At 38.4% G+C, this 16534-nt stretch overlaps 1 protein-coding gene and 1 long non-coding RNA gene across 2 annotated transcripts in view; one reads left to right on the plus strand and one right to left on the minus strand.

Annotated features, from left to right (window-relative positions):
* Positions 1-16534, plus strand: part of LOC133745907 (uncharacterized) — a 37244-nt gene that overhangs the window by 2021 nt on the left and 18689 nt on the right. The window lies entirely within an intron of this gene.
* Positions 1326-6126, minus strand: LOC133741916 (uncharacterized). The gene is made up of 6 exons (XR_009862230.1): positions 5153-6126; positions 3561-4103; positions 2891-2960; positions 2034-2109; positions 1841-1933; positions 1326-1719 (listed from the first exon to the last, which is right to left on the minus strand). It is a non-coding gene; the product is annotated as an uncharacterized LOC133741916 (long non-coding RNA).

A 16534-nucleotide genomic window follows, 5' to 3' on the forward strand; every position in this document is an offset into this window, starting at 1 on the left:
AGCTCTTGCACTCTTCATAAGAAATGATCCTTGGGCTGTCTAGAATGGATCTGGAAAGTTTCAGCACATTTAGATTTCATTTGGTTAGTCTGCCGCCCCTCCTTCCTTGTTTAGCTCGGTTTCTCCTAGCCGAAGTAGGAAAATGTGCTAAAGTTAACTTTCCATGCTTCCATAGTAGGCTTTATTTAGCCTCTAAATATATATTTCGAGCTTGTCGACAATATATAGCTTGAGCCACTGACATTGACTCAATTTCTCCAACACATGCCTTGTCAGGCCAAAATATTCATTTTGGGTCCAAACAGAGAGTGTTCTTAGGGTTTTCTAGTTGTTAACTCTCTATTTATACTTATGAGTATGAAATGACGATTTCACCCTTACGACAAATTGTGCAATCCTCCAAACTGATTAGTTTCGGGTTTCAAGCTCGTAACCTTCGATTGGTTTTCCTCGACAATACCATTTTTATATCCTTGACTTCGCGCTAGCCTCAAAACTCGATTTCGTAAAAATCCACTTTATCTTCATTTCAAATTAACTTCCACAATTTCTCTCGATAAACTTTCGTAACATTTTAGGCCGAAATGAAAGAACATTGTTCCGAACTTAAATCATATGGCCAAATTTGTAATCTCATCACCAAAGACATCTCTTAAATCATTTTCTTCCACTTCTATCGCCTCGTTAAGTTCCTATTGGCGAAACATTCCTTCGAAAATTAAATAAAAAATTTTGGGGCCTCACAGGGGAAAATTGAGACATCCCTAGAATTAGTGTAAAGTGACGAAATCCCTTTCTATAAATAAGGTGCTGAAGAAGAAAATGAAAAGAAAAAAAAACTAAAAAAGAAATATAAGATCAAGGTTCAGTAGCCGAGTAGTGTCATTCGGATGCGTAGTTCTGAATAAGGATTAAAATAACTGTATCTATCGAAACTTTGAAAAATGAAGATATAGGAAATATCGGGGATACAGGATAACAAATATCGTTTTTGGAAGAGTCAATTTATTGGAATTACATAAAAATACATATGAATGTCACACTACTACAATAATAAGCAATGGCCACACACACTATTGGTGACAAATTTGGGCCAAAGGCCACATACGTGTGTGTCCATGAGCCATTGCCACATTGCAGCCACGTTTCTTTGGGTCAGTGCTCTGTAGGCCCGTTGCTTTAGCAAAAATACCCACGCTTCAGTTACAAAGTCACGATTGTTTTGAATTTCTGACATGATGGGCCCCATTTCTTCATATAAAATGTTATGGCCACACTTACGCTGGGTTGGTGTCTTCATCAATATAAATATTAAAAAAAAAATATTGTTCATAAAGAATTCTCAATATCTGAATTTTTTTTTCCCTGGTACATATAATGAAAATCCAATATCTGATTGTTGAATATATAACAATAATTTCCTATATTGTAAAATTCAACAAACCAGATACATAAATCTTTCTATTTAAACTTTAATACATCAATACATATAGTTCTCTAGATACTAATCAACAAACCAAATGGTTTATTACCTCAACTTCTCCTAGGCTTCAACAAGAGCTCTAACTCTGTAACCTCTACATACTGACTAGTAATTGACCTTGCCTTGACTACTAACTGACGTTGCCTTAACTTCTCCCTGTCTCAAACAACAGCTCAGACTCTTCAAAATTCAACATGGAAGCTGGATACTTTGAGTTGGACTTGATATAAATTTTCCTGATAAATAAATAATAAAAAACAGCATGTCAAATAGGTATCAACTCCAAGCACACAACTTAGATATATTGTTTGAAGGCGATAGTACTATACATGCTAGAATTAGAGCTACTTAGGTTACCTTCTCAGTGAGTAACATATTTTTGTCTACTCACGTGCTTGAGTTTTGTTATATCATAAGCTTTTGCGGCTGTTTGTTCCAAACGATAACCTCCTAAAACATTATGTCAGAGAAAAGATTAAATACAAATAACAATGGTGTAGGACAGTTTACAATGACTAACCTGAACATAGGAAGAAAAAGACTCACTAACCCGATTAACCGATATTGCAGTTCGATTGGGACATGCAGCAATACCAGAAATTCAGCGTGCCATTTTCTGTGGTAGGCTGCAAAATGAACAAAAAGACAACTAGACTTAATGTAGCACACAATTTACCATCACAGCCAAAAACAACTTACCAATTGCTATAAAATTTGTACCATCAATTCAACTAGTATAGACATGGGGCCAAGTGGGCATGAATTTTTTCTAAGTTCAACAGAAAATTATCCACAAGCATTATAGAGAATTCTATGTTCAACACAAAATGGAACTTAAGAGATTGGTGAACAATACCCATTTCTGAAATTTCATACTTAACAATCAAACAGATAATCAATCAAGAATCTTAGGAGTTTCAATTGCCACTCCAACTGTACTCAAGTCCAAAGTACATGAACAACATATTGGAATTTTAATTTCAATTAAAGACAACCTCAATCTCCACTAGTATTGCAACCTGGAAATTAATTGATCAAATTGATGTTAAAAGGAAAAAAAAAAAAAAAAAGGATCAACTTTGATCAAATAGAATAACAAAATAACAAGCACAACTAAAAACCCCCAAAGTCCAAGTCAATCAGATGTCAAACAATAAGTGTAAATTAGGGCCCGGACAGAATAAAGTTCCATACTTGAAGCACCTGAGATCGATTTCAAAGAAATATACTTTTCAAGTGCAGCCTTTCTTGGGTCTAATTAGTTACCCATTTCCAGCTTTACCAAATTTAGCTAATATTCAACTCAAAAAGAAAAAGATGTAAGCAGCAATTCTCCTGAAAACCGAATGACAAACAAACAACAAGAACAGAAAGAAAAGCAAATCAAAAACAAGCAAATAAACTCACATTCGAGAGCCCGATGCTTCAGTTTCCAGAAAATGGCCTAGTTCAGCACATGGTGCAAGTCAGTACCCATCTATAGATAATAGAAACAACCAAAGTCAAAAGTCTTAAAGGAACAATATAAGTTGCTAATCATTTCAGCAAAAATGGATTGGAAAACAACAAGAGAATAGCAAAGACGCTCACCAATTCACATGACTTATAAGGGTCAGAACCACAAACTGAACACAATTTATAAAGGATAAAACATAACTTGAAATTGTCTAATCAAAACCCACTAGCCTTTCTCATGTTTCTGGAAGAACCCAACACAAACAATTTTCCGAGTTTGGAAGTTGAGATATAGTTTCTAGTTTCTGATATGCCAAAGCATTCATATAGGGACCACTGTTTATCTGGCATGGATTTTTAGGAAAAAAAATTTCTAATCAAAGTTTTCCCAACTTTGCCTAATCCAATGATCATAAAAAGAAGCCTTCTTTTAAAAAAAAAAAAATTATATATATATATATATATATATGAAAAGTTTCATTCTCACATTCGAAAGTTAACCCCAAAATTTAGATCTGTCTTACAAAAGGGCATGCAAGAGCCTAAAAACAAAATCAAGAAACAACCAAACATAAGGAAAAGAATCAATTCTCCATTCAAAAAGGAAACCTATTTGTTGTACCTTTCCTACAAATCTGAGATTTTTGTCCATACGGGTATGGTATCCTCACCATTTGACTAAGATAAAGCCAAACACATATAGAAACCATTCGCAATAGAGGATAATGGCCGATACTCTTGAAGCCCTAACAATGAGCAGCGGATTGCTAATCTGATTGAGAGAGCTAGCTTGCTGAAAATTACTGTTGTTGTTGCCATGGACTGGAGAGGACTGCGACATGAAAGAGAGAGAGAGAGAGAGAAAGAGATGGGAAGAAGATAAAATCTGATGGACAAAAAGTTTATAAAAGAAAAGAAAAAAATAATTTACCGTTCTTTCAATTTCAATTGGTGCGGTAAAATGCTCAAATCCTCTGCTTGTAACAGTGAAACTGGGCCAGGTGATAGAAAAAATATAGTAAACAATTGCATAGACAGGATTGTAATCGGAAAAGTGGGAATCTTTTACCAACTGAGCAAATTGGGTGGAGATCTCCACGCTTTAATTCATCTGTGGCTAGGAGAGTGTGGCCTTTGCCCCAAAGTGTAGTAGTGTCAACTTCATCTACAACCAAAAAGAGACCCTAGGTGGTTGAAAAGTCACTCGCTGATCTACGAAAATGCAATAATCAAACCAAAACATATAATCCATATAGTGCGAATTGTAGTGATGAACATTATAGATATATATCTCTTTAGAGCTGCCGACTGTTTCCCCTATAAGGGGATAATAAAGATGAATTAAACTGGATGACTGATCATGTACTTCTTCATATTAATTACATCTATAAGCATCTTAGCCAAATTGATTGTTGTCTTCATAAGATTCATTTGAGGTCCCACTGCGCTCTGTGCCTAAACTAATAGAGTCAAAACTTAAGGCAATTGAAGAAACATTAGATGGGGCACTTAGCCTCATTTGAATAATTGATCTTCTTTCTATTATTCAACTATAGACTACATACAGACTGCAGTCACAAACTACACAGTACGAAATGATTCATTTAATTACACCACTTTTTGAATTACTTCTCAACCAGAATCGCCTTGAGGGTATTTTTCCTCACTTAGATTCATCTTGAGGAGATTTCTCCTCACCCAGATTTGCCTTGAGTAGATCTCTCTTCACACAAATTTGTATTTAGAGAATTACTAAGTTTTTTCTATTTTTTTTCATCAGATTTTACAAATATTTCTTCATTTTATCGAGGATATATCTTAAATATCTAATATATCAGGGATATTTGATGATATAGGAGAAATTTCGGGGGATATGGTGGAAGATAACATATTAACCCCCTAGATATATCGGTCCGTCGAAAAAAGGAGATATCGGCAATATCGCAGATATTTCAATCTTTGATCTATATATCTACCGAAACTTTAAAAAATGGAGATATCAGAAATATCGGGGATATATCATAGGGGAAAATGTATCTTTTTTAATAGAGTCAATTTATTGGAATTACATATAAATACATATGAATATCAACTTTATCTACATCCAAAAAGTGGCTCCAGATGGTTGAAAAGTAGCTCCCTGGTTTACGAAAGTGTAATAATCAGACCAAAACATATGATGTATATAGTACGAATTTTAGTGATGAACATTACAGTTATAAATCTCTTTAGAGGTGCCGGTTGTTTGGCTCCAATTTTGCTGCAGCTGGTCAACAGTCTCTTTTCTGCGCGGGCATGCCAGCACCGTTCGGGTACGGTCGTCGGGGATGTCCCTTGACCTGACTTCTTTTCAAGCGATTGTAGACGAGGAGAGCACCAACCTCGTCATGGGGATTCTTTCTGCCTCGTGGTGAGGACTTTGCTGAAGTTTCTTCTTGTTAACACAATCGATACTCAATATTGTAGATCGAGCAGAGCGACATCACCGGGAAATGTTGAGATCTTGCTAAAGCGTGACTTTAGCTTGGCTGGGTTGCTAGGGCGTTACCCTTGCTTGGCTGGTTCTGTAACCGTTGTGGTCGCGGCACTACCGTCGGCTCCCGAGGAGACTAGGACCGAAGCACGTTGACAGAGGGTTTGGTGGCACTGAAAGTCGGCTTCTGAGAAGACTAGGACTAGGAGTGTGATCACCGATAAGAGAAAGAGAAAGAGAGGGAGAGGAGTTGCTCTTAGAGAGGTTTGCTCTAGAGAGAACTTAGATCATCTTAGAGATGTTTTGATGTTGTATGTGAATGGGTGTTTTAGAATGAGAGGAGAAGGTGTTTATATAGGGAAGAAAAAGAAGAGTGAAATGATGAGTGGAAGAAAAATAATGAAAGTAGATCTAAGTTCACTTGTAAAATATGGAAAAGATAGAGAAAAGATGAAATGAAAGCAAAGCATGAAGGTGCAGCAACATGGAAGTGGTGATGATCTATTAAAGAGATTGTAGAAGAAAAATATATCCAAGGAAAAAGAGAAAAGCATCTAGCTTTCTTCATGTGGGTAGGAAACATGAACATGTGAATATTAAGCTGGTTTTAGGTCAGTTTCTGCCCCTTTATTCCTTCAATTATTTCTCCAACAAGACTTCATTATATGCCTTCGACTTCTTCATATGAAATGTTCCACTATGAGTGTAGATCATCCTGACAAATTTTCAGATTTTTATTCCATGTGGTTGGGCCGAAAATGCTGCTGGACCTCTTACAGGTCCAGTTTTGCTTCTGTAGAAAATTGGGCTGATTGTTTGAAGGCCTTCCACTCAAAAAAAACTCTTGCACTCTTCATAAGAAATGATCCTTGGGCTGTCTAGAATGGATCTGGAAAGTTTCAGCACATTTAGATTTCATTTGGTTAGTCTGCCGCCCCTCCTTCCTTGTTTAGCTCGGTTTCTCCTAGCCGAAGTAGGAAAATGTGCTAAAGTTAACTTTTCATGCTTCCATGCTTCCATAGTAGGCTTTATTTAGCCTATAAATATATATTTCGAGCTTGTCGACAATATATAGCTTGAGCCACTGACATTGGCTCAATTTCTCCAACACATGCCTTGTCAGGCCAAAATGTTCATTTTGGGTCCAAACATTGCCCTCCAGACCTCGAAGTCAAAGGTCCTCGTCTTGACTAAAGAGGTCTTGAATCAGCACTCCTCTTATAATGTCGTTGCTCCAAAGCCACTTGTATTGGCTTGACTAAAATTACTTGAACAGTGGACTCTCTCCCTCTTAATTATATATAATGAGCATACATATATTAATCGCCAGTCTTCCTTCGCGAATCATCCTTTGCGAGGCCATGTAATTAAAACCACTTCGCTGCCAACAATTCGTAACCCAGCTTTCGCCACAATTATTGGCAAAAATATTGATTTGACCTCCTCCACTGCTAATACCATACTAGGCATATTAAATGCCTCTTGTATATGTGCCCAGACCAATACCAATGGTCTCTTAAGTATATTAGCAAGTTCCAGCCACTATTAGGCAAGAACACAATTTTTTGCATCCTCCGCGACGCACAAATTTGAAACTCTTTTTGTATTTTTGTATTTTTTTTTTTTTTTAATTTTAATAAGACATTGTGAATCAAGGTTTAGACATGCGGCCCAAGTATAGTCGTCTAGACACAAATTTTCTTTCAAATCCTTTGGGCAACCTTACTGAAATGGCCAGGTGGGGGAGGGCGAACAAGAGAGGCAGAATCCATTTTGGCATGAGCTACTCCCACATAGTGGTTTAGGCCCATTTGCACGCACTTCTGGATTCAAGAACCTGTCATGAACGTTGTCCCTTTTCTAGACATCATTTCACATAGGCTATACTTACTAAGATGAGAAAGGTCATAAGTGTGAAGACAGTTCAACAAGTGTTAATAAAAGCCTCCCTTAACCTTAAGGGACCTGAACTAGGCACCAATAAGGAGTTTAGGCCAATATTAACAAAAGAGACTTCACCTATTCCGTTATGATTCACAACCCCTTACCAAATTCAACTTTTTTTTTTTTTTTTTTTAATGAAAAGAAAAATAGAAACGAAAAATTAACAAAAAATTAAAAGCAAAGAAAGAAAGAAGCTAGCAACACTATGTTTGGCTAACCTCTAGAAGACCACGGGGGAGGTCATCTATGCTTCACTCCAAGCTCCGGTGTATCAAAATTTGTAGGGTAAAAATTCCTCCTGTGAGAGCTTGTAGGAAAAGAACAAAGATACTTCTCGTTGAAGAATTTGGAGGAATTTGGCTCGTGAGAGGGGTATTCTTGCCCCCAAGTATCTTTGTTGGTTGACGAGGCATGATCTTCAATTGCAATTGAGGAGATGAAGATGTTTCAAGATCAGCTTTGTCGCCAACTACCATGTCATAGAACATGGTGTCTTCAGGATTAGCCACAGATTGGCCATTATAGACAACCACTTGTTGGTCTGAATTCTCCACATCAAGAACTTCACTTGCTGGATAATTGTAAACAAGAGTTAACTTGTATTGATGATACTCAAATTTACAGTTGCGAAGGACAACTTGGCCACTAGAATAATTGTTCTGGCCATTCATGCAACGTGGGTTGTAGATGTGCCCTCCACATATATCAAAGCCACCGCTTGGCCTTGAAGAATATATGAAGAACTTCAAGTTGAATTGATTAATAAAGCCACAAATTGGCTTCTGTAGACCACAACTTAATTGATAATTAAGTTGGCTCTGATTTTGATCACCTTCACCAAGACGTCCAGTAGCAGAGTCACAATTAAAATGATCATGAACTTGCTTCTTTTGATCAAAGGGATGATCATGGGCCATATCTTGCCCCCCATGCATCTGATCAGTAGCCACATATTTGGCTTGATCAGTGGAGAAATCAGATATTTGTTCAGAGACAATTGTATTGTCAAAAGAACAATCTTGTTGATGACCTTTTCCATGCACAGCCTCTGTGTAAGGCTGTGACTCACCAGTGAGACCCTTAGGTTGATTGCCACCTATAGGCAAGTTAGTCTCAGAAACGACTTCTTCACGAGCAGGTTCTTGACGTTCCAATTCGCCTTGTGTTTGTTGTGCCCCCAACTCGAGCTTTGTGACCGAAATCGTGAACTCATCGAGCCGTCGACGGTCCTCCGCGAGGGCTTTTCTCAGATTCTCATGGTATGCGGTAGAATTCTTTTGAAGGATATCAAGCCGCTCTTCTATGCTCGCATTCTCTGGAATGGGAATGGGCACATAGCCTTCTATCGTAGCCATGACTTCAGGAATTTCTTTTGGTAAAGATTTTCCTCTGGCATCCCAATGATGGTGAACATAAAAAGACTCTGGTGGTGTCCCACTGGGCGTGCCAAAATGTTTGTTTTGAAGCCCGGTGGTTGAATGTGCTTCAAGAGAAAAGACTCTGATGTTGTCCCACTGGGCGTGCCAAAATGTTTATTTTGAAGCCCGGTGGTTGAATGTCTTCAAGAGAAAAAAAATTCTAACCTTGTCCCACTGGGCGTGCCAAAATGTTTGTTTTGAAGCCCGGTGGTTGAATGTGCTTTAAGAGAAAAACTTCTAATGTAGTCCCACTGGGCGTGCCAAAATGTTTGGCTCCAATTTTGCTGCAGCTGGTCAACAGTCTCTTTTCTGCGCGGGCGTGCCAGCACCGTTCGGGTGCGGTCGTCGGGGTTGTCCCTTGACCTGACTTCTTTCAAGCGATTGTAGACGAGGAGAGCACCAACCTCGTCATGGGGATTCTTTCTGCCTCGTGGTGAGGACTTTGCTGAAGTTTCTTCTTGTTAACACAATCGATACTCAATATTGTAGATCGAGCAGAGCGACATCACCGGGAAATGTTGAGATCTTGCTAAAGCGTGACTTTAGCTTGGCTGGGTTGCTAGGGCGTTACCCTTGCTTGGCTGGTTCTGTAACCGTTGTGGTCGCGGCACTACCGTCGGCTCCCGAGGAGACTAGGACCGAAGCACGTTGACAGAGGGTTTGGTGGCACTGAAAGTCGGCTTCTGAGAAGACTAGGACTAGGAGTGTGATCACCGGTAAGAGAAAGAGAAAGAGAGGGAGAGGAGTTGCTCTTAGAGAGGTTTGCTCTAGAGAGAACTTAGATCATCTTAGAGATGTTTTGATGTTGTATGTGAATGGGTGTTTTAGAATGAGAGGAGAAGGTGTTTATATAGGGAAGAAAAAGAAGAGTGAAATGATGAGTGGAAGAAAAATAATGAAAGTAGATCTAAGTTCACTTGTAAAATATGGAAAAGATAGAGAAAAGATGAAATGAAAGCAAAGCATGAAGGTGCAGCAACATGGAAGTGGTGATGATCTATTAAAGAGATTGTAGAAGAAAAATATATCCAAGGAAAAAGAGAAAAGCATCTAGCTTTCTTCATGTGGGTAGGAAACATGAACATGTGAATATTGAGCTGGTTTTAGGTCAGTTTTTGCCCCCTTTATTCCTTCAATTATTTCTCGAACAAGACTTCATTATATGCCTTCGACTTCTTCATATGAAATGTTCCACTATGAGTGTAGATCATCCTGACAAATTTTCAGATTTTTATTCCATGTGGTTGGGCCGAAAATGCTGCTGGACCTCTTACAGGTCCAGTTTTGCTTCTGTAGAAAATTGGGCTGATTGTTTGAAGGCCTTCCACTCACAAAAAGCTCTTGCACTCTTCATAAGAAATGATCCTTGGGCTGTCTAGAATGGATCTGGAAAGTTTCAGCACATTTAGATTTCATTTGGTTAGTCTGCCGCCCCTCCTTCCTTGTTTAGCTCGGTTTCTCCTAGCCGAAGTAGGAAAATGTGCTAAAGTTAACTTTTCATGCTTCCATGCTTCCATAGTAGGCTTTATTTAGCCTCTAAATATATATTTCGAGCTTGTCGACAATATATAGCTTGAGCCACTGACATTGGCTCAATTTCTCCAACACATGCCTTGTCAGGCGAAAATGTTCATTTTGGGTCCAAACACCGGTTATTTCCCTTATAAAGGGATAATAAGGTTGAATCCATATATGGTTCCTGCAAAGTCACTTGGCCTCATTTGAATGATTTTTGAACCTTTATCTTCTTTCTATTGTTCAACTATAGACTACATAATCTCACATACGTACTACGCAGTACCACATGATTCATATAATTACACTGCATTTTTTCATATTCAAATTTACTCACCACAATATTTTGATGGGGATACCACCATTCAATAATATAAAACTGTCATGTGTTATAAAAAAAATAATTATAGTTAATCATGATGTTTTATTAAAAATTATATTTTAAGTATTAAATTAATTCTATATGACGTGGCAAATTTTAATAGTGTGTTGATATCACCACAAAATAAAAGTGGTCAACAAATCTGAATCCATTTTTTTATACTCTTGTGCGGATCATAACCTAATAGTCTGTTCTCTTTGTCTGAAACTTTAATATAATTGAGGGCAATCGCATATAATTGAGAAAGATGAAGTGAATGAGTTACGTTTTGAAATTGCTTCTCATGAATTCTCCTTGTCCAGATTCGTCTTCAGGAAATTTCTCCTTACCTGGATTTCAATCCTTACTTAGATTTCTCTCAAAGGAAATACTTCTCACCCAAATTTGCTTTGAGGAGATTTCTCCTCACCCATATTCACCTTAAGGAGATCTATCCTCACACAGATTTGCATTTAGAGAATTACTTCTCATCCAGAATCGCCTTGAGGGTATTTCTCCTCACCCAGATTCGCCTTAAGGATCTCTCCTCATGCATATTCACCTTGAACAGATCTCTCCTCACGCAGATTTGTATTTAGAGAACTACTGAGTTTTTTCTCTTTTTTTTTTTTTTTTTCATCAAATTTTACTGATATTTTTTCATTTTATCGGGGATATATCCTAAATATCCAATATATTAGGGATATTTGATGATGTCAGAGAAACTTTGCAGAAATGGTAAAAGATAAGATATTAACCCCTTAAGATATATCGATCCCTCGAGAAAATGAGGTATCATGGATATATTGGAAATATCGCAGATATTTCAATCCTTGGCTTTTCCCCTCCTTACCAGAGCAATAGCAGTAGCCACAAGCTACTTTGAAAATAGATCGCGGCAGCTAGCTAGTTCTTAAGATTTTTAGTATTCTTTCTGATCAAGATTTAGTAGTGTTGATCAAGATTTAGTAGTGCTGAGGATTCAGAGTTGGTGTTAAGTTATTTTTCATTCCTCTTGTTAGAGTACTTATAAAAGCATTCTAAATATTAGTATTTTTTTTTACTTTGGACCAATAACCTACAACCAATATATTAAGGAAAAAAACAGCTCAAAGATTTCTTGCCATTATCAAGATATGTGTCTCGGACCTGGTCTCTTTGAGACCGTCGAAACGAATGCCTATCCTTCTCTTTTGATAGAAGACGATCTATTTATTAAGTATACTTATCTCGAAGTGGAACAAAGTACAGTACAACATCATCACTAACCCACTGAGGATCCTATTTGAGACATTGCATCATTTCACCTGGTCTCTTTGAGACCGTCGAAACGAATGCCTATCCTTCTCTTTTGATAGAAGACGATCTATTTATTAAGTATACTTATCTCGAAGTGGAATAAAGTACAACATCATCACTAACCCACTGAGGATCCTATTTGAGACATTGCATCATTTCAATTTTCACCTGGTCTCTTTGAGACCGTCGAAACGAATGTCTATCCTTCTCTTTTGATAGAAGACGATCTATTTATTAAATCTATGTTCCTACCCACTACCATATTTGTATGTATGCTTTATACAGCTGGAACTATGTGACCATTTTCAACAGATTATTAAGCGATTCCTTTTGACTGCTTCCATATTGTTTTTATAAACACGTGTGATCTGTTTTCTCTTCCCACTTTCCATGGGTCCTATCAATTGGAAGATGATATTGAATAATAGACACTAGGGGTCATCATTTAGCCCGTGGGCCGATGGAGGCCTGCAGGCCCGCAGGGCCAAGAGCCCGGCCCGGCCCGTCAAAAAGCCCGTCATAGGCCCGGCCCGGTGGGTAGAGGGCCGGGCTTGGTTTAGGGGTTTGAAACCCGGCCCGGCCCGCCAAAAGCCCGTTAGGCTCGGCCCGTAAAAGCCCGTTAGGACAGGCCCGTAAAAGCCGGCAAACAAAAAATATTATATAAATAACACAGAAACTCTTGTGCAGAACACCCAAATTCGCTGAATTACTGGGAACTGCTCGGATAGAATTAGGAGCTGTAACCTATATGCACGGAAAGCCCCATGTGTCTAGTTTCTGAGGAATTTTACGGTTTGTGATTCCGACTTTTCTAGAAGGAGTTATGGCAATTTAAGTGAAGGCAGTTCAGCTTGAATGAGAAACTGTTGTGCAGAACACCTAACTTTGCTGAATTACTGGGAACTGCTTGGATGTAATTAAGAGCTGTACACTATATGCACGGAAAGCCCCATGTGTCTAGTTTCTGAGGAATTTTACGGTTTGTGATTCCGACTTTTCTAGAAGGAGTTATGGCAATTTAAGTGAAGGCAGTTCTGCTATGACTTTTCTATAAGTCATACAACTTTAAAGAGGCAAATTGGTATAGGCCAATGTATTTGTAATTAAAATTGAAATTTTTATCTTATGTCTATGCACATCCATCGATGAAATATTTACAAACGTGATGTAAAAAAATAAGCAAGTTGTAGGGGGCACTTTGATCGGAGTTGTACGGCAGTGGATATTCATGGGTAAGGACCCAAAACTTTGCCCCTTTGTCTGAGTTAGCGAAGACTAGGCCCAGCAAACTTCGAAGGATTAAAAATCCTAGGAAGGTTGCTGTTGTGTTCTTCCCGGCAGTTCCTATATATATGCATGGCAGTGAATTGATCATTTCAAAAGAGGCTTGGCAAGATGCGTGTGGCGTGGGAGCTAGAAAAGCATGAGTTTGAGAAGAAGAGGTTCCAGCAGTGTTGTATACTGGTTGAGGTTTGTGAGATAAAGGGGTTTGGATAGAAGGTGGTTTGAAAGGATGGAAAATTATGGATGAATGTGAGAGAGAGGAAGCATGAGAGAAGAAGAGTGCTAGGGAGCTTGCTAGCACACTCCGTCCTGCCCCTGCTTGGTTAATAACATAGCTATTTATATGCAATTCCAGCAGCCAAAGGAATCTCGGTGGAAGGTCTTTACTGCTGGGTAAAGAGATGGCTTGGGTTAAATGCATGTACTGGATTTTGCAATGTGTTTTGGCTTGTCAAGTTGTGTCTAGGGCTATGAGATTTTGGGCAGATTTTCTGCCATAATTTAGGCAGGATTTGCTGCTAGGATTGCAATCCCAAGATTTCTGCTGTGTTGCTGGGATTATGGGATTATGTTATGCGGCTAGGATCAAGAATCCTATGTTTAGCATTTACTATTTTGTTTGTTTCTAAAGGATTTGGGCTTGGGTTTTTGGGCTCTCTCTCTTCTTCACTTACCCGTATTAAGAGTTAGGCCGTTGGGCATGAATTTTGGTCCCAAGTCCAAAATTATCAACGAGCCTAAAACTAATAACGGGTCTCATGCAATTCCGTTACCTTCCATACCACACCCATTCTTGTAAGCCCCAAGTGCGTGAATGTGGCTTGGGTCCACATGCGTGGCATGATGTTCGCGGGTGTAATTTGCCTCGAAATATGAATTGGGCTTAAAGCATAAATTGGGCTTGTTAGCTGGATTTTTGGGTGTCAACATTAGCCCCCTTGATTATGTAGGTCGTGCAAGCATGTTGCGGGCTACATAATCAAATCCGAAGACTCATTGTATGATATATTGGCTTGAAAGATATGTTGGCTTGCAAATCCTCCAAATATGAGCTACGACTTATTCAGATTGAAAAACAAATGCTAGTCATCATCGAACTCCTAGAAGGAAAGAGTTCATCCTCCTATCACCTTTCTTTTAGGAAAGTGGTCTTGGCCCGTGAAATCCATTAGGCTTTTCTCATCTTTTTGTTTCACAAGACGTCTTTCTCCTCAAAAGTCAGTTTTTTAATTTTGAGGGAAATGAGCTTGTCTTCCTTCACAGTCTTTTGATATGAGAAATCATGTTCACGACCTCCTTAGCCTCTTACAGAACAGATTGATTGCATCAAGCATGTGGTAGAGTATCTTTAGGCTTCTTGATCAGATTTTGCGCCTGGAAGAAAGGAATGGAATGAAGATTGCTCTATAGGCTTGCTGGGTCGAACTTCCTTCTGCTGGGTATAGGCTTCTTATTCCTCTGCTATCTCTATCTTTCCCCCTTCTTTATTTTAGCGATGATAATAGCTGTGTTATAGCGTATTTTGGTTCTCGCGTTATCAATTTGCTACTGTGATTGCTTGTTGCTTCAGCGACATTGATTTGTTGCTGTGATTGATTTGCTGCGTTTCGCGTATTTTGGTTTTTGCATCAATTTGCTGTCGTGATTGCTTGTTGCTTAGCGACGTTGATTTGTTGCTGCGATTGATTTGCTGCGTTTCGCGTATTTTGGTTTTTGCATCAATTTGCTGCAATGATTGCTTGTTGCTTCAGCGACATTGATTTGTTGTTGTGATTGATTTGCTGGGTTTCGCGTATTTTGGTTTTTGCATCAATTTGTTGTCGTGACTGCTTGTTGCTTCGGCGACATTGATTTGCTGTTGTGATGTGAATTTGCTCAACAATGTCGGCAACTAATTGAATGAGAATAACTCTTGATACTGCATTTGAATTTCTTGTCATCAAGCTCTGCCACTTAAATATACCATCTTGGGAACAAAACTGTGAACCGGTTAGCTAGAAATCTGGAAATTTTATGCTTCCTCTAACACTTTGCTGATTCACTTCACTCTTATGTATGGCTGAATTGCTTGACTTTGATTATAGGCATCACTTTGTATAGTATGCTTTGCCATGGCTGATATATATATATATATATATATATATATATATATTTTTTTTTTTTTTTTTTGCCGTGATTGCAATAAAGCATGATGCAGCATGGTATTAATTGGCTTTATTTACCATGTAAATCATGTTTCTTAGCTTGGCTTGGCCATATTAATTCAATGGTTTTAGTTTCGCTTGGTTTCTTGCTTGGAGTGTGAACGGCATGTAGTAGCTTTGCTTGGGTGTGTGCTTTGGTAGCTTGAGCTTGTGGCCATCTTAAGTATTTTTAGAATGAGTCAGCATTAAAAAGAATGAGCTTGGTTGCTTGGCATGGCCCTCATATGTTCTATGGTAGAAGCACGACCTTAAGAGAGGAGCTTGGTATGGCTTGTGTATGCATGTCGGATGCTTGTATGCTTAAATTACTTTTGCTTGGCATAAGCTTGTTTAAGTATTGGCGTGTTCCTCTTGGTCGTGGATCTGCTTGGCTTGAGCATGATCTTAGCATGAACATGTGCTTGGCATGATGTTCGAGTGGCATGAGCACAAGCTTGGTATTAGCATGGACTTGGCATGATATATTGGTTCATAGAGTTAGGCTAATATGCCATGTATTAAGCATGAAATTTCTCGTGATTGCCACCTTATATAGGGTTTAGACATATTTGGGCTCAAATTTCATTGATTTCTTGTTTGCCTCTACACCTTATAGATCCATCTCAACAATGATTTTTCTTCTAGAAAATCAGGTATGATTTTCTCTGTGATGTTTTGAGGGAGAAATTAATAACTTGGGTTCAAGATTTTGGGCTTTTAATGATATATGTACGGGACATTTAAATGATAATATCTGATGTGAAGAATGGGCACTAAATTTGGTGATAGACCGGATATGTAAATGCTTGATGTTGAAGTATGGCTGTAGATGCTTGTGTAGAGTAGTGAAGACTCAGAGTATGACTTTGGTTGCTGAATTGTGTATGGGTAGCAATATTTGGATCTGTATATGTAATGGTGTTGGAGCAAAAATCTATGACAGGTTGGAATTTGAATTAAGAGTAGGTATATGCCTGATGTTGAAATCATAACATGTGAAAGCTTGTATAATTAATGCTTGCTGGATCATAAATGCTTGTGCGTATGACTTCTCCACATTTTTTGCTTCAGATGAGATACCCTGTGCTTGAATTCTGATTTCACAAAATTGATTACGGC

The sequence above is a fragment of the Rosa rugosa genome, chromosome 4 (genome assembly GCF_958449725.1).
Source record: "Rosa rugosa chromosome 4, drRosRugo1.1, whole genome shotgun sequence".
NCBI lineage: Eukaryota > Viridiplantae > Streptophyta > Magnoliopsida > Rosales > Rosaceae > Rosa > Rosa rugosa.